General features: G+C 39.6%; 1 protein-coding gene across 1 annotated transcript in view; it reads right to left on the bottom strand.

Moving 5' to 3' along the window:
* CRACD (capping protein inhibiting regulator of actin dynamics) overlaps window positions 1-12,038 on the bottom strand; it is a gene marked incomplete at its 3' end in the record, with an annotated part of 75,048 nt that extends 63,010 nt beyond the window's left edge. The window contains exon 1 of the mRNA XM_082482829.1: window positions 12,016-12,038. The remainder of the gene's footprint in view (window positions 1-12,015) is intronic.
* Window positions 12,039-26,836: the final 14,798 nt, after the last annotated feature.

The following is a 26,836-nucleotide window of genomic DNA, read 5'->3' as shown; positions in this document are numbered from 1 at the left end:
TCCTGCCTTCCGCTCCTCTGAGATATCTCACACTGATTTTTTTTTTTGGCAGATATATCAAGACTTATGTGCAATAATGACTTTAGCGACTTCTTTCTTTAGGGATACATTTTATTTCATTAATGAAACATTCTCAGGAGCCAAGAGAATGGCTTTCACCCAATTTCTTTGTTAATTAAAAAGAGCTAAAAAAAAAAAAAAAGAAGAATAGAAAGATTAAACTACTCTGCTCTGAAAAAATATGTGGCTTTTTGACCCATCTAAAAGGGCTGCTTCCTCCACTCCAGCAGCTGACAAGAACAAGATTCCCTGCAGCAAATAAATTTATTTACCCCCCCCCCCCAAACCTTCCTCTGGCCGCCCTGCACTAGATCTAGGATCCCTCCTGATAGCCAGCAAGCCAGGATTAATTCAGAGCTTACAATAGGGCTCAGGACCATCAGAAAGGCTGCACGGCTACCTGAGCAAACGCTTTGTGGATCACAGCTGTGGTCGCTCCCCTGAGCACATTCTGCAGCTATTCAAGTCCTTTGCAGTTTTATCATTTCAAACCCCATGACTGAGATCCAACTTGAAGACCAACAGATGAACATTACGATATTGAAAAGCACAGGTGTCAAGAGGTACTTCTTAGAGAGATTATCTAATCTAGCGTCAAGGTTGGAGATGCATGAATGACCATGAAGCAATCTGCTAGCTGGGGATGATTAGCAGTGTTTAATGATCACACAAGGTTATCAAAAGACTTTTTTTAACGGCAGCTGAGGAGCAGCATCACTCAGACAACAGGCATGAAGCCAAATGGTGGACAATCCTATGATGAAGAGGTAGAAACCACTTTCCCTATAACTTCCTAATGTCAGTGTTATCTCAGTGACACCCAAACTGCCTGCCACCAGCGCCACAGCCCTCCTCTGTTCAAGCAGGGATGAAAATTGAAACACAAGCTTTTCTTACACATCAAAACATTAAAAGAAAGAGGATTAAAAGGTAAGTGGCAAAATATAACTCTGTGAAGTCAAAGTTTAAAGGGAAAAACAAAGTTTCCTTCAACTGAGTCACATGAAAATAGGTTTTAATAGTCGAAAGGTGTAGACATTTAAAAGGTCCCAGTTATTCCCCAAACAACTCCAATTCATGTCAAATACAACAAAAATTTAGGCACACGTGGTTGTTTTCTTCTTACATTTTGTTCTGTGGAGAATAATTAAGTAATTCAAATCACTGCATTGGCAGTGATGCCATCCACTGGTGCCAAACTGAAATGTTTGCCCCCTCTTGCCAGCTTAGCTGACTTCATATTTCATCTTGACCTCTTTTGGATACGATGGGAACTCGAGGCAGTGAGATTGCTAAAACCTTGTCATACGCAATTGTAGATATTGGAGGTTAATGCAACCACAGATTTGGCACGGGCACCAGATTTTTACCTCAGGAAACACACTTGCTCAGAAAACTTACCTGCTGGTTAGAAACCCCACAGAGTACCACCTCACTCAAGTGTTCCAAGCTATACGTGGTCGGGGAGAATATTGAAGCTAGTAAGAGAAATCAAGTAAAAGAGCGTGACAGACAATGAATCAAGCAAAACCCACTTCGCTGGAAGCCAGGGAGTTTCTGAAGGGTGGTTAATGATACAAAAGAGGGGATATATTATTTAGACAAAACACGTCTCACAGGAACTACTCTGAGGCTATAAAGAGAGCTCTCAAGTAACAGAGCTGGACTCGTCTCTCATTCGTCCCTTAAATGCTGGTTTTCCAACAAAAACTCTTCAGTTAGCATAAGAAATTTAACAATATATGGCATTTGCAATGGTATATACAGTCATCCCCTTCTAATCTGTTTCTTCAAACCAACTCTATTTAAACTGACCAGCAAGGCTGCCTGGTTCCCACTGAGCGAACTTTGAGAAATAATTTTTCGGTTTCCTTGCTAGCGGACAGGTGCCCCATTTCCAGATACACCATCCCGACAGCAAGGTCCTCAGTGGCAGCAAAACCAAAAAGGGTCGAAGGGAGCAGAGTTCCCCCAGGGACATGCACCTCTGCCCCGGAGCGAGCACCGGTTGCAGAGTGCCTCCCAGCGCTCCCCACCACCTGCTCTTCTGAAGGCAAAGAGGGAACACAGTTTACCAGAGTTTTCAACACAACACCTCTCTGAAGCCCTGATTTCATGCAAGCAAAGACAAAAATGGGCATTTTTGAATGTCTTTACCAGACATCTCTGTTGGAAAGAAGCATCTCTCATATTAATCACCATCCTTGCACCAAAGTAAAACCTGGCAAGCGTCGCTTCTTATCTTATTAAGCCACAAACCCCGTTTGATCCTGCTCCATTATTGTCTTATCTATGAGCAGCTAAATTTCTACCAGGTTGGCTCAACCAACCTACTTATGTTGCGGTGATTTTGACATTTCCAAAAAATTCTGTTACACAACCACAGCAGAAATAAAAACACTCGAGCAGCTGAAAGAGTAGAGCTGAATAAGAAGTGCTACAAAACAGGAACAGATTTAGGAATAATGAGGTCACCTCACACCTCAACACACATGAAGTTATTCTGCTCACTCAAATAACTTCACATTCAGTAGTAGTCACAGCACAAAATACCACACCATTTTAAAGAGACAGAAGCATTTTCAATATTTGGCCAATTAGAAAATATGAACACAGAACAATACCATCATGTTTTACCCTTTCAGCTTTCTCCTGGCTTTATAGATGAAGAGTGAATGAAGGAGGGAGAAAAATATTCCCTCCCTCCTCATCCCCTCCAAGCGAGAGACACCTAATCTGAGTGTGTGGTTGCAGCTCCAGAGCACGGAGCAAACGTGGCATTTATGGTGCTTCAAAAGCATCTTGTGCCTGCTGGAGCACTCAGGTGCTGCTGTGGTGGCAGCACGGAAGATGTCCTTCTCACCAGGCACTTTGGCTTCTCAGCCTTTCTTATTCCAGATGCCTACAGTCTCTTTATTTAGCAAGGGAGAGAGACGGTATTAGCTTCCCATCAAACTGTCAAGTCACACAAAAGCAAAATTCAGTGCCACAAGGTCTGGCGGTGCTGGTGTTAGGAGCTCCCTGGGAGCGTGGAGGAGGAGAGGACTGGTGGGAGGCGGAAGGCGAGGAGGTACACAGCCAGGTGACCGAAGATGAATGAACAACTGACGAGTGGAGAAGAAAGGAAAGTGAGGGGTCAGCACAAGGTTAAACCAGGCTGAACATTCACTGGACAGGTAATATCTGCGCAGTCAAGAGCTGGGGTTGTTTTATTTGTTTTTAGAAAGACCTCACAGAACGTGCTTTCCCAAAGTGGAGAGAAGAGTGCAGCAGTCAGTGTCTAGTAAAAGAAAGTTCTGGATGTCAAAATTGCTCAAAAAGCATGACTGCCTACTGAGCTAAAGCATGATATTGCTGTCCCTAAAAGGGAATTGGTATCTAAGCAGCTACAGATTGGAATCACTGACTCATCCACCCCGGGCCTTTAAGGCAAACTGATGAGAATTAAGAGCCGACAGGAGGAAAAGAAGGAGGCAGAGGGGATTTAAACAAGATTAGCTACATGTGAATCCTAAATAAAGATTAAAATCACTGCCTTGTGGATTTGGGGATTTCTGAAGTCAAGGTCACAAAATTAGCAGAAAATTGGCAGTTCATGAGCTTGTATGACGACTTTTCTCAGGGCAACTTTCAGCAGTATTTTAACTCCTAAGAGCTGCCATTACACAGCCCTTCCAAGCTTCTTAAAACCTTAAGGAGAAATTGCATCTAAAGGGAAAGACATCTAAAAATCCCCACACCTAACCCATAATTAGCTCAAACATCTATTTTAATACAAACAACAAAGTCTTTCCCTCAAAAAATCTTTCTACTATTTATATACCCTGCTGCCACCAGCAGAGTCAAACACTCATAGAAAAGGTCAATAGCCTGGGACTGTTCTGTTGCACTAATATGACCAACACCATTGGTGGAATGATCTTGGATGATCTTGCCCGCCTCGATTTTACTTAGATAGTATAGATTACAAACCCTTTAAAGCCAGAGAAAGCATTGCTGTCTTCTGCTTCTGTAACTGACGCTCAACATAGGTCTGATTTCTTTGCAGAGTAAGAGGCATTTCAGTCTTCTTAGGAAATGTTTTATGCCTTTTAGAACTAAGATTTCAATAAGAGTGTTCAATATCTCCTCATTCATACTCTCCTTCAACTGATTGAATTGTAGGCTTGTCCATTTACAGCTTCATATAGACATCACAAAGGCTATATAAATTTCCCTTATGTACTTAATAGGAGTTACAAATTACTAAGCTATAGGTGATGATGAGTGCCTTTCATTTTCATGTGACAGTCTTTTAAAATGTGCTATCTGGTCTGTTAATTCTAAAATTGCTGGGCCAGGTTCCTTAGAAAGGCGCTAGTTTCCATGAGGGCAGCTGGGAACGTGACTAGGGGGAAAAAAAGTAAGATGTCTTCAGCCTATTTAGTAACACTTCAGCAAAAGTAAAATATACAGATGGTATTGTTTTCACCGATGATGTACGCAACTGAGACACCAAAACCCCAACTGAGGAATTCAGTTTAATTTCACAGAATCACAGAATTTTCAGAGTTGGAAGGGACCTCTAGAGACCATCTAGCCCAACTCCCCTGCCAAAGCAGGATTGCCCGGAGCACATTACTCAGGACTGCATCCAGGCGGGTCTTGAAACTCTCCAGAGAAGGGGACTCCACCGCCTCCCTGGGCAGCCTGTGCCAGTGCTCTGTCACCTGAACCGTAAAGAAGTGTTTCCGTGTATTTGAACAGAACTTCCTGTGTTCTAACTTGTGCCCGTAATTTATCCTCCAGCAACTTCCTGAACTGGAACCTAAAAGAATTCTCCTCTTTATGATCTAGTTTTCCATAATTCCTTTCCATCACTGGAGATTTCCTTATGGCAACTTTCTTTTTATAGCTTAGCAGAGGAAATCCCACAAGTTTGGGAACAGAAATGATTATATTTTGCATCCTTAAAGATGTTTTTGTATCTTAGTACTAAACTGTTGATTTTTGCTGCGAGACTGTAGAAGAATGAAAGGAGTAGGGGCTGTTTAGGAGGCCATAAGTGTTTTCTAGGACCAAAAGTTGGCAGAGGAAGTTTAGATTCAGTATCAGGAAGTTTATCAATAAAGTGTATTAAACAACTGGGTGCAGATATGAGGTGCAAGAATGTTCACCTTGACAAGAATATAATGAAATGAACAGTCCTATACTTAAAAGAGGAAAGACAAAATCAACCGAATACAGTATGGCTTCTTAGAGCCAGTTTCTCAAACTCTTCCTTCACAGAATACCAGAATTAAGCTGAACATTGCTACAGCTTGAAATAGCGGGAAAAAGAAAAAAAGAAAGTGAAGTAAGCGAAAACCCACTAAATCAAATCCTGCTGTAACAAATGTCTAACTTAGACTCCCTATACAAATACCTGGAACTTTCTAGCCCAAGTGATCAAGTACACTTCAGACCACCTAAGAAAAACACTGGGAGACCCATCTGTAGTAGGAAGGAACTGCAAGAGCAACATGGTTAACTCTACAATTTTCAGACACAGGCATAAGCAGTTTCTTTACAGTAATTTTTTGAGGCAGGAAGAGGCTTCCTCTGTAAATATAATGAAAATGTGTTCTGTCTCTTTAATTTACAACCAAAAAATGAACTTATTTTTACAGTACCTGAATCATCAGTACCCAGTACCTCAGAGTGAATATTTTGGTTAGTATCCCTTTCAGCTGCAGCCATGTTTTTTGGTGGGATTTTTTTTTGTTGGTGGTTTTTTGTTTGGTTTTTTTTTTCAAATGTTACTGAAACAAGAAGTACAGCACAACACGTTTATATAACCACTGAGATTTTGAAATCAAACAAAAGTTTAAGATTCCCTTGTTTTTAAATTACTGTTCTTGCTGTAAAATGTCTTATATTTTAGGCTTCTTTGGATCTGTGCAGTAGCAGTATTGTGTGGGTACAAGAGTCATTACATTATGAAATCATTAATATATGAAAATTATAGCTGTGCTTCGTAACAAAGTGCAGCAGCACCAGTAAGTCACACCTCCAAGGAACCACAGAGCCCTGTAATAAGAAAGTCACATTGTGCAGAACGTGTTTTCCATCTTACTGTCTGTATTCCTTCCTCTGATTAGGCATGGAAACGACTAATAGTCTTATATATTTATATAATGAATATTTTAAATAATATTTGCAGTATTTCTATTTAACACAATAAACAAATAGTGCCATACATGAACGCTGTATAAAACAGTAAATAAACAGTATTATAGTACAAAGCACTGTATTGGCTACCTGAATGCTGCAGAAGTACAATGAAACCTTTTTACAGAAAACAATTTTCTTCAAATTACATTCTCTAGTTGCATGTTTTCCATATTTGAAGTTTCTCCAAGGAATAAACAACTACATTAACGGGCTCAGTGAAAGATACTCCTATGTCACACAGGCAGTAAAAGTATTATAATGGCATATGATATCTTCCAGATTTGAAAAGATAACCATTAAAAATTACAGCATTTGTCCTTCTGTAAAACATATAGGCAGATTAAAATAACAGCTCAAAGGCCTTAAAGAGGTTTTTCAGTGAAACTTGCCTATGGGTTAAATATTTTTCATACTTTTCTTCACCTCCAGAACCATTCTTTTCTGGGGAAGAAGTCTTACTTTGAGACAACAACATAAGCAATATGGAAAAAGAGTACGATACGAAACAGCATTATAAGGCACTGTTCTGTCCTGAGGTATATCAACAAAAATTAGCAACCTCAGCAGGACCCTGCAGCGGAAAACAGTACCCAACCCTGACAGGAGAGTTCAGCTCCCCTTTCTACTTAATGATAGAGATGATGGAGCTGAGGAAGGACCTTGTCTTGAAGACACCTCTGCCTACTGCCTGTCAGGAGATCGCAGATCTCCCAGAAGTTCAGGGAGTGCGGTGAACCACAAAGTAAAAATAGCGAAGTATGTACAGGCAGCTTTTTAAAAGCTGTGTGAGTCTCTGAGCTGCATTTCAGCTGAGAGATTCATTCAGACGGAGGGGAGGAAGACCACGGGGAATTTTAAATCTTTGAATACAGAGCAGATAGTCAGTCCATTGCCAGTACTGAATTTAACATGCCGTACCATAATTAGCTCTGATATCTACATGGGCGTCTTTTCCTTCTAGAATTTCCCGAAGAGCTTTACCTCTCTCCATCCTAGTCAGCCACTAAAGCCCAGGGCTATAATGAGCTTCCAGCTCAAGGAAGCGCTAAATCATATAAAAACTGAACACGTGATTCTCTTTTCCTGAATTAGAACTTCTAAGATTATTTGCCACTGCCAGACGCTTAGGGCAGGGCATCACTAACACCACTTTAGCAAAGTCAAATCAGGATTTGGGACAGTTTTTGCCTGTCCCAAACCTACAAACCTGAGTCCCTGACTACTCTTAAGATCCAAATTTGAACTTTAAAACTCTAACATAGGGGCAGCAATACAAAAAATAACTGCAGAGAATCCTTTCTTTGGCCCAATTCTAAAAGTACTAGAGGAAGCATAGATCGCCTTTTGCCCACAGTACTCTTCAGTGATATTCTCTCAGAATTCAGTATAGAAGAAATCAAAAGAATGTAACCTACAGATTAATTAAACCTGGATTAATTGCATAAGTTCCTGTCATCAGCAGGACCACAAAAATTAAAATCCAAACAGAAACTGATCTAAATTTTGCAAATTTTTTCAAATGTCTCCTGGCCTTGTAAAAAAAAAAAATAAATTACTTGACATAATCAATTTTGAATACATTGAAAAAATGCAAGAACCAGTCAAACTTCCCAGTTTGGGCCCCATTTTGACATATAAGTTGCTCCAAAATACTTCTGGTGAGCGTGGAAATCTTGCTTGGAACTACTCAATCTAACTAGGAACGAAAACCTCAATTCCAATTTTAACTTGGTAATTAAAATAAGAAACATATTTAATTAGAACCAAGCAGTACTGCTGCAATCAAATCATTTCACAAAAGTTAGCTCTGCCTTAGAAGGTAGTATATTCATTTTTCTAAATATCTTACTCTGTATCTAAAGTACAAAGACTCAAAACCATATAGGCATCTGGAGACTGAACATAAATACTGCTCTGATTTCAACATAGCTATACCATCCAGCTTATCTGAGGGGAGTAAAAGCAGAAAAAAAAAACCCTATTCTTGCAAAATTATCAAGACAAATTTTTACATACTGGGTACCTTCTTGGGAAAACAGAGCGGATGTGGAAGTTAACTAGTGAAGTTATATATTGAGAGGCTTAAGGAACATGAAAAATGTGACTCAGCAACTTGTTTTGTTCATTTGTTGTTTTATTTAGAGTTGTCTTACCATTATTTCAAAGCAAGGCGATCAAGAAACACTGTTCTTCACCGTGACAGTATTACCTTTCAGAGGAAATGTCTCTATAGGAGCTTGTGCCATTTGCTTCACTCTCTCCAGGCTCTCTTGGAGATCCCAAAATTGTTGGGTGTAGCTTCCACATTACAACAGTTCTACCTACTGCCCTCTCACTTCCCTGCCAGTAATAATAGAGAAATCCAGCCCTCTCAATTCCCAAAAGCTTACAGGTTGCCAACCTGGTAAATATTAGGCACGAATCTCACAAGTCTTAGAAAGAGGAGGACTAAGTACCTAGACTTGCAGGTTGGTACCCTCCAATTCCCTATGTGTTGGCTACAGAGACAAATACGGACAACCAGTAGATTCCCCAAATGGTATGTGAAAGAAGTATTTGATATTTACATCTTAGTTTTCAGATCATCAAAATCCGTAGAACTTTTACGGTGCATGATTGGCAAGATGGATTTAACCACCTGAGTTTTCAGCTCCTGCTGCAAAGTTCTGTAGGCAGTGTGAAACTCTGAACTAATCAGTTAATTGCATAGCAGAACATATTTTCCATGGAACTGTGAACATAATTTCAGATTGCTGTAACTCTCAGGTCCTCTTTCTTGGTTGTTCTTCCTCAGTCATGGAGGAGACAAAGAAATTGGTGCTTCCTAAGTAGGACACACACTGGGGGGGGGCATGCAGTGGGCAGACATGGCTGTAGTAAGGACAGATGAGTTTTCTAGCTGATTTTCCCACGTGATGTGGGCACAGAACCACTCATCAGAGCTCTAGAGGCCACTGTCCCAGGTCCCAGCCCTGCATGGCCAGAGGCACCAGCTGAGCAAACGGCAGATTAAATGAGCAGCTTTCTCTGGTGCGTGGGGTCACTTCAGCACTGGGCTAGAATGAGGGCATGACATTGTTCTGCAAGAAAGCAAGCTAAGGCTGAGCTGCAGAAAAGTATGAAATCAGAATCCTTTTACAGTGAAAGACTTCGTGGTTGGTGATATTAAATTTGAGAAGACAACCAATTCATTCATTAATTCCAATGAATTCATTAATAATATGTAAGGGGTTCACAAATCAAGGGACTTTTCACATTGAGGCTTATTTTAATTATCACTCAAACTCATTGCAAGTATAACATTAAAAAAAAAAAAAAGTCTAGAAATCTAGAAAATGAATCATGAACAAATGCCACAACATAATGTTGACTAAACCGTGGTCTCTGTCTTCTTGGCAGGACCTCTTCTTCATTAAAATAAGGAAATAGATTATTTGCATAGCTGGTTATTGCACAGTGACTCATTTCATAAAATCCTTGCAGTTTGTACTTCCATAAAACTGATTGAAAGAACATGATCACATGTATCTATAGTCATCGCTTATTGTCAGAAATAAATCTGAACTCGTTAAACATAAAGAACAAGAGAGGCAAAAGAAGGAAAACAAGAAATCAATGGAATAAAGGGAGAAAACATTTTTGGATGATACAAATGAGATCAGAAACGTTAATAGAACATAAAAGAACAAAGTCCTTATTCTTCCACTTTTTTTTTTTTTTGAAGAATGAAAACAGAAAGCGTGCCTTAAAGGAAGACTGAAGCCTCCGGAGAAGCAGGATAGGGTCAACAATAAATATGAGTCTGAAGCTGTAAGCATTTTAACCTAGAAAATGTGAAATGGTAGAATGAGCTGGAAAAAATTGTATGTATTAGAAAAAATAGAAAGACACAAGTGATTTTATTCACTTCAGTGAACTTGTTCAAAGATTGACTAACACGACATTTACAAATGATTTACAACAAGGAGAATCTTATCATAAAGCAAAGTCTCTACTCATAGTACAAATTATTTACTATTAAAGTTTTGGTCTTATTTGCTGCAGAAGAAAAGCAGAATATCCTAACAACAGGGTATGAGGGTGGGTTATGAAAGAACACCGGGTACGCATAGGAAAAAGATAGCTTTAATTCTCTTGGAAGAAAAATTATATACAAATTCTACACAGAAATATGTCTTGCATACTTTATATATGGAATTAATATAAGCCAGTCTGGAGATGGTATTGTAACTGACCACTCTCATAGATAACTCTATGGATCTTTGTATTTTAAGCCAATGGGTATTGTATTTTACTTGGCCAAGTAAAAAATATGCTATTTGAAAACTGCCATACTGCATGAAAAAATGAAGTCTATTAAAAGGAAACAGGAGATAGCTCAGAATCTGTAATCCTTACACACCAGCATCATGGAAATACAAGGTTAGGGAGAGCAGATAGGGAGCATCCTGCATTCACAGAGCACTTTCCATTGGTGGTGGCACACTTTGTATCTTACTGGTTTGAAAAAAAAAAAAAAGAAGATTCCTACCCATAATACATTAACAACCAACATCTCACAAATCGGTATTTCAAAAACATCTGTGTACCTTCAGCTGAGCTGTAGTAGGTTTTTATGGCAGAAAAAATGTCCTCATGACTGTGACCATCTCAAGAAAACAGAACCTTTTTTTCTTAACAACAAGCCAAGGTATTCCAGCTGGTCATTTCTGAAGAGTTGTCAATCTCTGCCTATCATCCATGCTCTTGCCACGTAACACACCAGTCAAGTGTACATTTTGGCAAGACACTCAGCAGTAAGGCAGGACTTTTAGCTAACTAAGTCTTTGTTGATTTACAGGGTGATATTGGTTAGACAGGACGGATTCTCTAAACCACATAAATAACTTTGAATAACAGAACCATACTGTTTTGTGCAAAAGCGCAGACAGTACTTCTACATTAGACGGACACTGAACCCAGTTTTATGGAAATGCAGCGTAGAGTAGGGCATTCACAGATGAAGTCACTGATAAACACATTTGCCCCGGGACCACATTATTATCTATCACTCGCAACTCCAGTGCTTTTCATAGGTCCCCCCAAAAAAGTGGGAAAAAAAAAAAAAAGAAAATCTGAATGGAAAAAATCCTCTGCTGCTGTCATTCCACTTTCAGAGGAATCATGCACAGTACAGTATGTTTTAACTGTTTTCAGCTTCTTCCAGTACTTTTTAGAATTGAAGCATCTAAGGAAGTAGAGTTGTAAATATTTTACAAATAAACAATCAATCCAAAACCTGGCAGAAAAGAAACCAGTGTGGATCTGTTCTGATAAAAGTCTAAATGGTGCACTATTACTTAGCACCAATTCCCAGTGGCAGCATCCTACAAACACGCTGTATATCTGTCTTTGCAAAACGAGAGTTGCTTGGTAGACCGGAGACTACATAAATCTTTGCATGCTAAGAATAACTTCAGTGGTTGAAATGAAAGAAAATATTTGCTGTTGTGTGCAGTACTTGTTGGTTTTGTTTTTTTTTTCCAAAATATACACAAAAGCTACACAAAAAATAGTTTAACTACAGTAACATATGTATTACATTCTTCCTTTAATATGAAAAAGCTTCTTTTTTCTGCTTGTAAGTTAGAACATGCATGTTAAAATAAGTACTTTAGTATTCAATTATTATCTACATTTTCACTTCTGCCTTCAATTTAATGAAGTGTTAAATGAAGACATAATTTACAGCGTTAAAGGATGAGCAGAAAAATATTTCCTTACCTTTTTTTTTTTTTTAAGATGCTGTGTGGTATTCTCTACGTTGACACAGTCTTGTTCTCTCTGAAATGGGGATTTTTCTTTAATATAAGTGGTCAGAAATTGAGATACGCGGCTAGGGACCAGTGGTTAGCATTCTCCCAGACTGCCTAGGCATAAGGGGGAAAGAAAAAATTTTAGTTCGCTTTTTCTAGTCTAGCCTAAGAGCACTTTTATGTTTTTCCTCTTTTGAGGGGTGCTTACAGGCTAAGCAATTCCTGCCTGCCACATCTCTTGTAAAAAAAAAAGAAAGAAAAAAAAATGAAATTGCAACCTGAGAAATTTCATTAGCTTCGGATTTCCCTCTGAGACTTTCATACAAAATAGTCTTTCTTTCCAGTTTCTAACTAGTGAAATAGCAACACTTTCTTATTTTTCCTTCCAAAGAGCCACATCCTGCAGTTCTAAATCAATTATATCTCAAGAAAAATATATCACTGTTTTTACTGTAGTTTGGGCTGAAATAAAAGTGCAGTATTTGACTCTAGTTTCTCAAAAGGAAAAACTAACAACTTCTAAAAAGTTAAAATGAGAGCTTATCATAACTTTGATTTTCTTTCAACTAGAGTATGTAAAAATGAGTTAACTATTTTTCAGGCAAAAAGCATGAAATGCCTTTTTTTAATAAAAAACCTTGCTTAATACAGAAAATTCAAACTATATCAATAGACTGCAAAGTAGGAAAAATTTAAAAATTTAAAAATTCTAAAATTGCACAGAGCAATTAAATTAGTTTTTTTAACCAATTTTTCTTCTAGTTTCACTAGTTTATAGTTTTACATTGAAAATTTTGAAACTAATGTTGCCATTTTGAACAAAAACATGATGATGCAAAAGGTACGTCAAAATTTTTTTACTCTTACTAGGGATTCCTATGTTTCGTTTTGCATATAACTAAATGTGAATATCAGGCAGGGATTTTGTAGCAACTAACCTATTCCCACACTCTAACAGTTATTAAATAGTATTTGCTATACTCATTAATCCTTACATCCTCAGGCAGCTAGAAATGAGCATTTTGTCAGAACAATGTAATTAGGGTATTGGCAAAATCATGCTCCATCTGACAAGACAAGGGTACGTGCATTGTGTGACCATTGGCAATCAAACAGAACAGCTCGTGGGCATTAAAATGTGGGGTTATTAGCCCCGATATTCAGCTACTGCTGAAGTTAAGTGTCGGTGGGCGCTCTCAGGCTGCCAGGACAGATAATCCAGGTCAGCGCTGACCCTAGCAAGCACATTTGGAAGAAGGCAAAGTCCGTTTAAGCTGAGAAACGACAAATTAGCACTCAGTTGACACTGCACCACTAGTAAACATTCAGGATGTCTTCAAAGTGTGAATGAAATATGGAAAAGCAATATGAAAACATGCAGAGCTTGTCAAGCCACATTTTTTTTTTTTTTTTTAAAAAAAGGAAAGGTACTCCTAATGCCTATGACAAACTGTGAAGGTCTCGAACTACTGGTACTTGTGTGTAACTGGGAATTCCAGGTGTTAAAAATCTCATACATGCACATCAGCCTCAAATCTAATTTTCACACGTAGGCTCAGCCCTGCCCTCCTCCTTATGGGCACGAGATGGAGTACCGAAAATTGCACATGCAATGGTTCGAACATCGAAAGTTTGTGGCCTGCAACAGGATATCAGGTCAATGTTGTTCTAGCAAAACAGGCAGGAATGTATTCACTTTTTCACCAAAAAAGCACCCCCAGTAACCCACTATCAGCGCCAAGTTCTCTGTTAGTCCCTATCTGTACATCCCGCGTGCAACCAAAAGCCATTTCAAGCACAGTCTCTGTGACAGTCCCTACCCTGCAGTCCTCATGTTGTTAACTGGCAGAGCAGAAAACATCTCTCAGTGGGACACGTCTGCTAATTTCATGTTTCCCTGGCCTTCCTGCTCCGCACTGGCTGATGCTAATGGCTGTGGTGCAGCGGGCGCCGGGAGTTCAATGCACCTGCAATAAAGAGCCTGCTGGAACCCAGAGGCTTCAGGTCCATCACCGTGCGTGCACCCCAAGGGGAGCAGTTAATCTACCGGTGGCTGCCGTTATGGCGAGTCAATTTTCATCCTGCTGGTTAAGGTTTTGAAGCATGCGAGCGATGGACCAACCTCTGAATTAGTCCGTTGTTCTTGAAAATCAGAACGTAAAGGACTTTGAACTCCTGGGTGTAATGCAGACTTCCATTGTTCAAGGTGCAAGAAAAAGAAGCCTAAAGCACAGTCAGTGTTGCTACTAGGCTCAAGAAGCATACAAGGGGATGCCCTGGCAGTAATAAGCAAACAGAAGAGTTCTTCTTTCTATGTAATAACTTTCCTTTTCTTAGGGAAAGAAGTGGAAACAGGTGGGTAGGGAAACGTTTCAATGGAAAGGGAATTCCTGCAGACAGACCAGAATGGATGATTTGGACCTCGAAAGATTATTTCAGGAAGCTATTCTATATCGTCCTTGCAGCCGTAAAATTCAACACAGTATTAGAAATATATATTTCCAGCATAGAAAGCTAAGCAGGTGCATATTCTGCATACGTTTAAGAAAAATTACTGTATGTCACAGTAATAAGTAGGAGACAGAAGCAATGAGGCCAAGCCCAGAGCCCATGAAAATCTGACCAGAATAGAAATCAGGAAATAAAAAGTTGCTTCAGTTTCTCAAGATTTTGTTGGAGGACAGAGAGCTCCATACTCTGCATTTTATCTTTTCACAATATACACTTTACCTCAAGACATAATAATAGTACAAACGTTTAGAACAGAAAAAGGCCATTATAAAATCAGGTCCCTGAAAATACCTACCCCGATGCTCGAATTACAAGTGGTAAATTGATCAACTGGTCTATTTTCAGCTTCTCAGACAATAGTTGCTCTTGTACATAGTCTGCATGGTTGTTATTTCACCACGCAACGCAAGATTAGTAGGCAATTAAGCATGGCAAACCGTCAAATATTTGTCCACTAAAGGACCCTGCTATTTCTTTTTCCTGTGTCTATTAAGTACCTGTTTTTCTAAGTGCATGTTTCAACTTCTCAGAATAGCTGAGTGACATTCCAAAAAGAAAATATGTTCAGTATCCCACAGGTAAATAGAACCAACCTTACTCACAGAATCCTTTCTTTTTTTTCATATGCAAAGAAAGCTTCTGATTCAAAGAGAAAAAAAAAGTGTTTCTCATCAGACAGAGAAAGCCAATATCAACAACTCCTGGAAAAAGCAACAGAGTGTAGAGATATCTTCCAGTTAAAATACTGAAAGCTGTGACTCAGCGTTTCGTATCATGAGCATGAACATGATCCTTCTATGAATTGCACGGTTTCTTTAGAACACAGTAAACCATTCTGCACTAGAAACAGTGCTCGCACATTTAAAAAATGTGATTCTCCAACTTAATTTCATAACACCTATAATTTAAAGTATTTGGTACACATATAAAAATATACAGAATATCAATAAAAAGACTTTTTTATTTTTCCCCCCAGACTACGTACCTGACAAAAGCTTGCAATGAATTATTAGCCATGAAAAGCAGTACAACTCAGAAAAACACTTTTGGCATTGTTAAGCTTGGGAAACAAGTTACTACTACAATACAATACAATACTACAAACTGGTTTACTAACAACTCATGATACATTTTTATATGAAGGTTTAGTTTTAAATTAAAAACAAAACCAAAAGAACCCTCAGGCTTTTCTTCGGTGGCCACTAATCCATTCATTTCTCTGTACCAGAGACTGAGATGGTTCTGTGCTGCACATTATACAATTTCATTCAACCTCATTACTTTGGATTATCCTCTCTGACAATGCATCACATAGTGTCCACAACTGCTCAAAGCTAAGAAAATAAGTATTAGGTTATATCAGCATTTTATCATGGTGCCAAACTTGAGTTTGACTCCCTAGTCCCTTCAGGGCCGGGTGTCCTGCAGGGTGTCCTTCAATCCCCAAACATGCATGCGTATGTATATATTTCTATGTATATACATTTGTATGTGTGTATACACACACACACACGGAGTGCCATGGAATGGCAGGTTAAGTATCTCTAACGCTGCTTCCTTCCCAAAGTCAGAGGTTTGGGCTGTTCAAGGGGAATGAATTCCCTCACTGCAATTACCAGGACTCATTAAGAAAAAAGTAATATGGTAGCACATATGATCTGTCCTGCCCTTTCCTAGGGTTATGCAAGTCACGTAGTTTTTAACAAAATATTTAAGAAAAGTAGCAGAGAGAATTTCTAGTGCAGCTACCACCATGCTAATAAGTGCACCTCTCCTATCCATCCAAATATGGTGAACAAATCACGTTCTTGCTCTACATACAGAAAATAATACCCGAACATGGTGGGCAAAGTGTGTTCTCAGCCCTCAGACAAAATGAAATTCTTTATACGCTTTTTTTGAGAGAAGCTAAACATTCAGAACTAGAAATTAAAAGCACTACAAATAACAGAAAATGTAAAAATCGTGGTTAGTAAATAATATCTCAAAAAGGAGTGCAGGAAATCTGGGATACAAAAAGCTTTGATAACTTAATATATTATCATTGACATGTATCGTGTCCTGGAACTCTAGGATATCACAAAATATCATTTAATTCGTACAACTACTAGGTGTCTGAGGCAAAACCAAGCAGTAAAAATATTCAGCTCCCAGTTTTCAGTAGTGGTAGATGTTGGAGTGGAGACTTCTCCCAAATCTCCTTACACAGTTATTTTCAGCCATGCCTTGCAAGGCATCCTCTTCCAAACTGCATACTCAAGTAAGAAAATTAAGGGGTGGGGGGGTGAGGAGACCAAAAATCCTGAAAAATATCTAAGCTGACTATCAGCAGTATTCCACAAGTCACTACTTCTGAACAATACCTGCAAGGGCACGTAACAACCTAGAAAGATGTAAAGGATGTAAAGAAGAGAGAGCCAGGCTCTTCTAAGTGGCACCAAGTGACAGGACCAGAGGCAGTGGGCACAGACCAAGCACAGCAGGTTCCCTCTGAACATCAGGAAATACATTTTCACTGTGAGGGTGACCGAGCACTGGCACAGGTTGCCCAGGGAGGTTGTGGAGTCTCCATCCTTGGAGATATTCAAAACCCAACTGTACAGAGTCCTGGGCAACCAGCTTGAGGTGGCCCAGCTTGCGCAGGGCAGATGGACCAGATAACCTCCACAGCTCCCTTCCAACCTCAGCCAGTCTGTGATTCTGTGAAAATGGAAGAGAAGAAGCCAGGAAGGTAATTTCCATGTGAGGGAAACATAAATAGGAAAACTTTCATATATTTTTTAAAAAAGTACAACCCTATTTATCACGAGCCAAACAATGACATGAGTAAATAGAATAACATCAGATTAACCTTGACGGACTTGCAGAACAACCGCTGTTGACATTGTAATTTTCCTGGGTCAGGCTGACCATATTAAAAAGTCATCTCTCCAGTCAAAGTTGTGTAGATAAAATTCAGATGCGTGCAAAGGACTGGGTGGGAAGGAAGCTTTGAACTCCCCAAATGAAAGGCCTTCTCAGAAAACCCTGCCAGGTCTTAATACGAAAAATGTAGATGTTGCAGGGCAAGTGTCCCCCTGCTCGCACACAGACTGCAGCTGCGTGCCCTGCTCACCTCTGCGCTCCCTCGCTGCCCTCCGCCACACTCAGGGGCGGCGAAGGTTAGTTATATTTGCACAGGCGAGCGGCAAAGCTGCACCTACAGACACCGGTGGACATACAGACGGGTAAAGGAGACTCTTTGGGCTGCACGATATTACTGCTGCTGGGGTGCGGAGAAGGGAAAACTCACTTGGGTTTAGGGGCGCTTGATGGAGGAAAATGGGTGTATTTTTGCAACGCCTGAACACACCAGGGTGCTGTAGCATAGCCAGAGCATGTTGTGGTTTTACCTTCACTGATGTCGAACAGCAACTAAATCAAAATAAAACCGTAACTTTCCCTGTGTTGTAGAGTGCTAGAACTTCGCTAACAGACCATGCAACCCAGCAGAGCTCCCCGCTGCTCATACTTGGCTAACCTCAACCTGCCCTAGCCACGGGGAGCTTGCTCAAGTGTGAATCAAAGTACACTTTATTGCAGTGTTTAGTTATACTTACACTGGCAGAATTTAAGTGTAAAGTGGCAAGGAATAAGTGAGAACCCAGCCTCTCCCTGGGCTTAGGCTTCGCTTCCGCGCAGTTTATATGTAATACTGCCTTCAGAAGAGGTAAGGTTTTTTTTTTCTTTTAAAACAATATAACTTGTCCTTTCTCAAGGACCACAAACATCTTCAATTAGAAATGCTTCTAATACATTCTGAAAGAGAAAAATGGGAACTATTACCTTTTCTGCCAAGATCTACAGTTTTAGTTCTCTGTTTATTGTGCCTATTATAACCTCTAATGTACAGGAAAAAATATGTTATTGCTTTCCTTGCAGTACCTTAAATGATAAGGCAGGTCATCAACCAACCATTGCAAGATTCTTTTATGATGGTAAAATTCCTCCAGTTATTTTCTGTCCATTTAAAATGCTATGTTTTAACACTATTCTATGGCTACAAGTGTCATTCCTGAGTATATACCCACACTATTTCCAAACACAGCTAGAAAAATTGTTATTTGCAATACTATGTCACCAGATTCCATTCCCTTTATTTGATCTACATTGAATTCTGTGCTACGGGCTGACTTAAATGAGGCTGTAAAGTTGCTTGTGGAGTAGGATCCTGCCCTACAAAAGCAAAAGTAGAAAAAAAAAGTCAAAAGAACTTGAAAGAAAAAGAAAAAAGGGACAAAAAAAGGCTGAGAAACTCCTTCCTGGGGAATGTTATATCACAAAGTGCACAGGCAGTGCAAGCCGCGTGGAGTAATGATGCCTAAACCTACTGTATAACCAAGAATAGAGGGGAAAGGCAGTTTCTTGGAATCACTAACAATCGGTTTCAGGTACTTGCCGGTGCAGAAATAAATTTGCCAGCTGCCTTGGAAGCTGTTTGAAGAAAGGCACTGTATAAACATAAATCATTAATGAACTGAGTGACCTCATCCTTGGGTAACTAGGGAAGCATAAAACCAACACGCTGTATAGGTAGAAAGTCTTCTAGTCAGCAGTGCCAGCGCCAGCAGGCAGCAAACACGAGAGCATTCATCCTGATGCCGTAGCAGATTCCTTTTGACAGGCTTTGTGTTTTTATCTCAACCACCCCAAGTCATCGGTGGCAAAAAGCAGAAGCTTCCGAGGACACACGAGTGCACAGTTCAATAATTAAGAAGGGGATCCCTGTCTTATCTCTTCGTTTCATCCAAGACTTGCCTGAAGTGAAGCATTTGACAGGAGTGAAATACATTTTGCTACCTTTATGAGCACAAAAATAGTCATTGTGTCTAAGCTGGTAAATGGTGCAAAGCTGTTAGCACAGGCCGCCATGGCCCAACCTGTGGCTTGCAGCAACGTCCTGGGGAAGAAACTCTGCTAAATTAACCACCCCGCTCCTCTTGCCTCTCAGGGTGACAGGAACTACCCCCAACATGCAAAGCTGTGGGAGCCATCCGGCTTTTTGGGGCTCTGTCATTGCCTTTCAGCCCTGCTCCCGCACCTTTCAAGGCCTATGGCTGCCACTGCTCCAGCCCAACTCGCTCCTCGGCCCATTCACGTGGTGGTAGCGTGGAGGATGCAGGAGGCAAAGGCTGCCAGGGGAAGGCAGGAGAGAGGACAGCTGCTAGCACAAAGACAAGGAAAACATCTCTTGCACAGGGGTTAAGCTGCTGCTACGTGAAATAAGGAGCGATCATAGCCCCGATGTACCCATATCCAGGTCCCATGAGTTTAAGGTTGTGGCATTTGACAGAGGCTTTTGCAGTGCCTAGTACAAAAAATTGTGTTACACCAAACTGTCCTGATAATTGCAGGTTTCTTAACGGCATGATGAGGACAGCAGTTCTTGAAAGGGCATTTAAACGACAGGATGGTGCCTTTGCAAGGCCTTCCAGTGAGGTTGTTCAAGGCACAGACATCACCATTGAAGGAAAATGAACAAAAGCAAATATTTCTGTGAAAAAATCCCCCCCCCTCCCCCCCCCCAAAAAAAAAAAAAAAAGAAAAAAAATAAGAGGTTTGTCTAGCTGGCTCCTCTGGCGGAGCTGAAGAGATGTTGTCTCTGGTAATGTGAATTGAATGAGCCAATGCTTCTCTGGACGATTCTTTCGGGCCAGCAGCTCTGCGATTGACGTTAATTTTTTTATTCTTCTCTGTAGAGAGAAGCGACAGAGGGAGCACTTCACTGGCAGCCTTCATCCTGCTAGCAGTGGTATATGGGGAGGAAACCCAGCCGAGCATCATGCCAGCTGCATGCAATGATTTTAGCCGACAACTGGTCTAAGCTGCCTTTGCAGTACACGTAAGAACTCGTTTTCCAACTCGCTACGCAAGCAACTTAAACATTGCATTTTTCCAGCTTGTTCCAGATAGTTTTTCAGCCTGCGACAATTTGACCCTGAAACCATGGTCGATGGTTACTGGCAGCCCAGTATCTTCATCCTGATAGGTGTTTTTGCTTGCTGTCACATTGTGATGCACATCTGCCTCTCTCATATTGATGTATCATTGCTTAGGTGGTTGCAAATGGCACAGAAGGGCTTGTGCCTTCCCCCTCTCTTGCGCTTCTGTTATCTGGAAATTAAGAAGTGGGATTGCACAGAGACTTGGCATTTTTTCCCTGCAAGAAATCTATATGTAAAAAGCTACGTTGTCCAGACAAGATTAATATTGCTTAGTGATAATCAATAGTTCCATCCCTGAAGAGTTTTTAACCTTCTAAATTTTCTTCCTCACATAAAAAAAGAGAGAAAGAAGAAAATGGAGTGGTGAAGGACAATAGTTTCCCTAATTACTTCTAATTATCCTGTGGGTATAAGACACGAGATGTGCAAACCTCAAGAGACAGCATGGGAGGAGGGAACGAAACTGTTTCCTGTACAAAGATTTGACAGTCTTCTATCAAGTACAAGGATATATTGTTTCTTGCTCAGGACTTTCAATATTTGTTGAGTTCATTTAACAAAGCACCACATGTAATGACAGACAGAGATCCCATGGGTGTTTATGAATATAGCTCTGTAAAACTATAATAAAAGCAAAAAGCTCAAAGAAAGTAAGAAAAGTCACTCAAAAGGACTTGAGAGCATTAATTGTATTACAGCTCTTATTTGTGCATATCACAACTCTCTAGTTTACCCTCCTCTTGAAACGACCCACACCAAGTACCACAGAACAATTTTTCTTTCAATTCCATGACACTTCCATATATAACCTTTCCAGCAAACGCATTAATATGTGTTCATTTGACAGGTAGAACTGCCCCTTATCAGCAGCAAAGTTCCTGAGCCTTCTACCACCAGTGATAAGTAATACCCAAGGTAACTATATATGTGCATTAAAATACATATATATACCCACTCAGGCACACACACACAATCTTCAGGTTTTTACAACACATTAAAGAAAGCTTCAAAATTTAAAGAATATTTACTTGCCTTTCACAATGCGATTTAACCTGAAAATAAATACAAAGTCCTCAGCATTACCCAGCAGAATTAAGTAAAACTGTTAATAGGGCAAAAGACCCTCTACATAGCTTAAACTAATTAATATATATTTAAATATCAGATGAGGACTTAAAAGAAAAAACTGCTGTGTTAGAAATTCTGTTTTCTCCCCCTTTCATCTAAGCAAGAGGAATGTCTTGGAACATACTTGGAAAATGACAATTTGGATTTGTGGTTTTGTTCAATTAAACAACAGAATAAAAAAAAAATTAAAGGGTTTGCTTTTTTTTTTTTCTTCTCCCAAACTACAAGGGCTTTCTGTCTTTTGTCACCTCAAGGAAATGTATGCTGAATGTTATATAGTTATTCAAAAAGTCATCTTTTGATAATTGTAGCGGGCTACAACTCCAGTTCCTAGTGAAGATGAATGTGCGCTGCTTATTATTCACTGTCATGTTTTCTCTTCACTTAAATAGCTCTATCTCCCAACACAGTGGAGCAACAGATGAATATCTTTATTATGTTTATTTTTCAAACCAGAAAATGCATCTTTTGTAGAAGCTATTCTTACAAAAAGAAATACATGATAGATGTAAAAGTCCTTTTAGCAAGTAAGTAATTGTAAAGTGGGTTGTTTTTTATTTTAATAGGAATTTGTTAATATTATCTATATCCTAGCATTTAATAGATTCTTACCAGATGCTTTTTCTAATCACAAATTATCAGAAAAAATCCTCTGGATGAAGTTTTCTGCGAACATTAGACATTCTATCACATCAGTGACATTTTAAGGCAGTTTAGGTACCTCTTTTCAGGTATGGCTGGTTGTGCAACCCATCACCACCTCCAGTGTGACAGACAGAAAATATATGTAGAGTGAAAGAAACGTAGCTGTGAAAGTACAGCATAGCAACAGCAGTACATGTTGGTCTTTGCCTTTTTGCATTTTGATACATTGAATAAGTTTTCACCCCAGGCAGATATTTTCACTCACCTTGAAACCTTCATGTTTTCTCTCTCTACATGAAGAGAAGTAGGGATTAGGAAGTCTTCCTATGTTATTCTTGAATTTCTTAGGCTATGACTGCTCTAGTTATATGGTTTGCCTGTTCTTCTGGATAAGCATTAAGTCTTTTTGTGAGTTTGAGAAGCATCTGACGTGCTTTTGCAACTGCTGCTATATCAGCAAGAAGTTGTGACAGTCCTATTGGTCAGCACTACATTTCTCATACTTTTCCACATCAACCTTAAAAGGGCATCTCTCCCAATGAGATAATAGAAGGTAAATATGTCAAATCTAAGTAGCAGGCACACTCAAATCCACTCACTTTCTCTCAGTGAGAAAGTGCCTAGAGCAGGAAAACGGGCAGAAATTTGAAAGAAAACCCATTCAGGTAGTGTGCCCCGAAGGGAGATGAAAAGAGATGGGAACAAAGACTGTTGTGATATTTCCACGGACACTTGAGCCCTACCTGGCATTTCCAGCGACACAGCAAACTACGACCCCAGCTTCTCTGGAGGAACAGGTTCTCCTGGTAGAGCTGAGAGACCTCAGTAAAACCCAACATCAGCTCAGTCACAGGCTCCACCCCTACACAGCCAGGTCACATCTCGCACAGTGTGATGTGCAACACAAAGCAGGGTGTTTTTTGAAGAACTGGGCCCCCATTTAGTTGTTGCACGAGGGTGCTTCTTGTGTAATTAAGCAGCAAATACATTTGCGCCAACCAACCAAAATCTTGAGAGTTTTGAAATGTTTATTGGATGTCTGTCTGTGTATTAGATGAGCCTGGGAAAAAGGGGGTGGGAGGAAGGGGGTTTAGTTTTTGTCTTTCTTTTTCACCATCCAACTCTATTTTTAATTGGCAATAAATTAAATTAATCTTGCCCAAGGTGAGACTGTGCTTCCTGTGACAGTAATTGGTAAGGGATCTCCCTGTCTTTATCTTGACCCACAAGCTCTCTTTTCACCTTATTTCCCCCCACCATCCTGCTGATGAGGGGGAGCCAGAGAGCGGCTGGGTGCGAAGCTGGCCAAGATCAACCCACTACAGTCTGTTATTGATGGGCAAAAGGTTCTTCACTGCCCAGGAAGTATTCCAAGCATAGATTCGGTTTTAGTCATGTCTTTTTAAACCCAGAGATCCCAACTATCTCTCTTAAGACTTTCAGCGCACTGATCTAGTATTCTTCTGTATTTTTGTTTTCCCCTTTTTCTGAGAGCAACCTACGGATTATTCAGTGCTATCTTTTCTCTAGGTAAGTAGAGCAAAAGGAAAGTGATACTGGGCACCAAAAAGGACCTGATTATGAAGCCTTTTACCAGGCGTTCAACAGCTTGGTATTTGTGATACTGGTATGTTGTCACATCAAAAAATTTAAAAAAAAAAAAAAAAAAAGAAGTTGCAATAAGTTCCTGCATTATTTCACTTCAGTATTTCAGTATATTGCCCCAGGGTAAATAATTTTTCGGTGGCGCTGGAATGACTGAGTGCTCACTATGCTACAAGGAATTAAGAAATGGAGCTGATGTAAGCAGTCAGATTTGAGAGAACTCTATAGGAAATAAAAAGTTAAAAGAGTTGTTCAAACAAATGAGCAGGGAAGCAAAAACTAAGGAGATCTGAACAGCAGCTACAGAAGCTGCATTTATATACCAACAACAGGAAACGTGGGGGGTCTGCTATGGAAACAAAAGCAGGTGAGCAAATAAAGTACCAACACTGACACCCCACTGCAAGCAGATGAATCATTTGGCTAAAATTGGGAACGTTCTTTTCAACATCTGTTTTTAAGTAAAATGTCTAAGAAGCTTTCACAAGATTTTGATATTCTCTATTTCAGTTTCCAAGAAGTACCAAAATACTACCAGAAAGGTTGGTACCAGAATATTGCTGCCAGGATCTCAGAATAGAATTTCCAAAAATTCTATGTCAAAGCATGGAGTGATTGTTTCCAGGTTGTTCCATCTTTGTTTAAGGTTCAATGAGCCTAAATAACCAGTTTAGCATGTAAGCCTAAGACAAATAAAACCTCAAATCTTTGATAAATCCACCTGCCCTTAAAAAATTGTTCCCTACAATGAAAAGAATGAATGTTGGAAAATACTCAAACTGTTATCAAAAAGACAGCTTGAGAGAGAGAGAGAAGTTCATTTGTTTGAAAAAGAAAAACAGTCTGAGAACTCCTAAGTTTCAATAGCAACACAGACATTGTAAAGAAAAAATATTCTGACAAATGAAAAAAATATGGCCTTCCCCAACCGTCAGTTTGGCTGTTTGGCTGTTTTCCACTTAGAAGTAAAAGCCTAAGAATTTGTCCATGGCTTACTGTACACTAAACCAGATCATATTGTTTGACATAGCAGGAAAGAAAAGTCAAATTCTTAGTTTACATAAGAAGTTCTATATATTCTTATTGGCAAATGCTACAGTCTAAAATTAAAGAAAGAATTGCATCCAGCCTAATCTACTGCATTAACTTTCTTTGGAGTCAAATTACATCACATTGAATTGTGTTACCTTGTGTAAAATTACAATAACACTTCAATGGTTTGATTTAAATGGCGCCAATGGACTTTGTGCTAATTGCAAGCAGGAAAGGTAGATTTTGCTTGCTTGGTCTAACCAAAATCATCACACTTCCCTCTACCCAACATGACAGTACTAATCTTCATTTTTTACCATTTTTCCCTGGCAATTTTTTTTCCCCATGTTAATAGAGACTTACTGTTCAGTCAATGATGTCAATATTTGTGATTAGTGGATATAAAAATGACAGATCTAGAAAGCTGAAAGTCCTTTTGTCACAAAATGGATGTGACACAGGTAGTGGCAGCAGGATCCGCCCTGTACTTAAGAAATCTGGGACTTCACTTAACATATCACTTCATTTTACAGTTCGTCTGTAACCTTCCTTCCTTCTGGACACTCGCGAGGAGTGCTAACTCCACGCTGTAAAGCAACGATATGCCAACATTTGGTCTTCCAAGAACTGAGCAAAAGCAACAAATCACATCACACTGACTGGATATATTATTGTATCAAAAATATTGGGATGTAGCTCTTCCAGGTAAGTGCCAGTATATTCCCTGCAGAGTTCTTGCAGTTTAAGACGTACTCCTCTAGAAAATAAGCAATTGGAGAGGGTGCCAGACTCTTAAATTTAACAGATCTTCGAATAACTTGTACAGAAGCTTAATACATTCCTATAGAGCTCTACTTCATGCTATTGAATTAATAGATTTTTTTTTTCTAGAAATGTGGATAATACTTTACTGAATTACATTTTGATCAGGAAAACAAGAGATTTCTCAATTATATTACACAGGCTTCCACTAAGAACGATTTACTGCTAATTTTATGAGAGAAGTTTCTTCCTACAGAGGTCAAACATTTCCTTTCCTCACAGAGAGCGGCCTCCCATGGCTTAAATATAGCTGTGAAAACGGGGATTTAGTCTTAGAATATAAAGGTGAAACCCAACAAACATATGTTGAACCTGGACCACGTTGAGACTTCTGATTTGAAGAAAACTGGTGAAATGGGATGAATTCTGGGGACAGCCACATCCTCAGGTGACAAATCCCAACATCTGCCCTGCAGCACTGCGAGCTGGGATCCAATGGCCAGACCATCAGCCTTGTTCGCTAATTATAATGGGACCAAAAAAAACCAACAATCCCCTCTGATATGCACAGGGTCAGTACACAAGTTACAAGGCATTAAGATTTTTCACTAATAACTCGAATCAAAAGAGAAGAGGAAGAAACGCAAAGGCGCAGACACCGGTGTTAACGTACTCACGGAGTTCAGACAGCGCTGGGTTGAGCCAGTCTATTGCAGTAGTCTGATTTGGAGCTAATATGTGAAAGCCTATGTTTAGGCCTTAATAGCATGAGTGCTCGGTTTTAGCCTTGTGTTGGTTAAAAAAACTAAAATAAAAAAACCCCTCAAGTGCTTTCTGAAATTGATAGAAAAGAGAAAGCATCCGCAATGTTCACATACTCAAGGTACAGAGCTCTACCTTTTAACTGAATGAAAAGTTGCTCCCTTAGGCATCTTTAATTTAAAAATTGTGCCCTCCTGGTTGTATGGAATATTTCCTCGTGGCCTGAAGTTACTAATGGAGACAGGACTCTGAAGAAGCGCATTAGAAATCTTCCTTGCCCCTGGAGATTTGTCCCAAGGGATTACACCAATCAAATGTGTTAAGGAAGCAATCAAGTACTCTCCAAGTGTAACCTGCATC

This window comes from Vanellus vanellus, assembly GCF_965231255.1.
Source record: "Vanellus vanellus genome assembly, chromosome: 4".
NCBI lineage: Eukaryota > Metazoa > Chordata > Aves > Charadriiformes > Charadriidae > Vanellus > Vanellus vanellus.
The sequence above is the reverse complement of the archived record's forward strand: the minus strand, read 5'-3'. Positions and strand labels throughout refer to the sequence as shown.